This window comes from Corvus brachyrhynchos, unplaced genomic scaffold (assembly GCF_000691975.1).
Source record: "Corvus brachyrhynchos isolate BGI_N302 unplaced genomic scaffold, ASM69197v1 scaffold1085, whole genome shotgun sequence".
Classification (NCBI taxonomy): Eukaryota; Metazoa; Chordata; class Aves; order Passeriformes; family Corvidae; genus Corvus; species Corvus brachyrhynchos.
In genome coordinates this window covers 52,329-54,059 of record NW_008237940.1, presented here as the reverse complement: position 1 = coordinate 54,059, position 1,731 = coordinate 52,329, and positions in this window count along the sequence as shown.

Genomic DNA, 1,731 nt, shown 5'->3' with positions numbered 1-1,731 from the left:
ATTTACTCTCAGCCCAGCTCTGTGGGGCAGCCTCCAGGCCAGACCAGAGAGAGATGAGAGGCTCGTGTAGCTGGTTCCGCACAAAGTAACTTTATTAGTCTGGTGAAGGGAAGCTAGGGATGAGTGACTCTCTGCCCTCGCAGGGGCAGAGGGCTAGCTTTATGGGGATACAGGGGGTGGGTGTCAGAGGGTAAAGGCCAATGGGTTACAAAAGATCTGCATAGGGTCTCCCAGAGGATTCTGGGTCTGTCTTCTTCTCACCATAACTAAAGAGTAGCTGCCTTCCCTGGGGGGGTCCTGCTGGGAGATTGCTCAATCTCCTTAGCAGACGTCCCTCCAGGGCAGTGGCTGGGCATACCCCACAACTCCCCCTTCTGTATTTATTAAAAAAGGCATTTCCAGCGGCCTTTCTGTAGCAACGTAGGAGGAAAGACAACATAAGTAACACAATAATAATTACAATGAATACCCACACAGCTCCCTTGATCAAAGATGCAATCCATCCCGTTATTCCCCATTGTCTGAAAAGGTCAACGTAGCTAAATTTCATCTTTGGACAGGGATGCGGCTTCTGAGAGGGAATATAAGCGAGATTTGTAAGCTTTGTGGTGAGAGGGAAGGTTTTGGGGTTTAAAGAGGTTTGGCAAGGGTTGAGGGAAGGGGATATTTTGGGGTAAAAGGGGGTGGTAACATATAAACCAAGGATCAGTTTTTCAGGCTGTGTCTGGCCTACTGCTTGATTTTAGCTGTAGCTTCTTGTTCAGCTTTCTGTTTCATCTGCTGCCGTGTGGTGGGACGATCTTTTCTCTAGTTGGTGGGCATTTGGCAATGTCTCCGTCTCCATGCAGAGCTGGTCTGGTTTTGGGGAGGTCCTGTATTTGACTCGGGAGAGTTCTTGTTGGTGTTTGTGGGAGCAGAGTTCGTAAGGCCTAGGTATGGTTTTATATTTTTTCCTGGGAACCACTTCAGGCCAGATGGTAGCTGGACACAGGCGTAGCCTTCCCCCAGGTAATCAACTGGAAAGGCCCAGAGACCTGGTGTGATTCTGGGTCCTTCACCAGCACTGGTGGCTTACTCACGAGCTTAGCTTGGGTTGAATTTGAGAAGTGGCGGAGTATTGGGGGGTCAGGCTCTGATGAGTTACCATTTAAGAAGTTAATGACGTAGACAGCCTTACAGAGTCTTTCAACAGGAGACAAGATTTCTGTTTCTCTCCATTGCTGATTGAGGACTCTTTTGAGGGTTTGGGGGGTCCTTTCCATAATGGATTGTCCTGTGGGATTGCCCTGTGGGATTGCCAGGTATGCCTGTCTTGTCTTTTATTCCCCATTGGTTGAAGAAATCCTTTAACTTACGAGAGGTGTAGGCAAGCCCATTATCTGTTTTGATTTCTTCAGGGACTCCCAGGGTAGCGAAGGCAAGGACAAAATACTTGATGACGTGGACGGCATTTTCCCCTGCATGAGCTGACGCAAACACTGCCCCAGAAAACATGTCGACTGACACGTGCACATATTTGGATCTCCCAAAGGATGGGAAGTGGGTTACATTGGTTTGCCACACTTGGCAGCTGTTCTGACTGCGAGGGTTGACTCCAGTACCCATTGAGGTCATATGGTAGTTCTGGCAGTTCGGGCATGTTGCAATGATAGCTTTTGCTTGACCTTTTGAAAGATTAAACATTCTGATGAGGGCAGGAATGTTTTGGTGAAAAAATGCATGTGACAACTT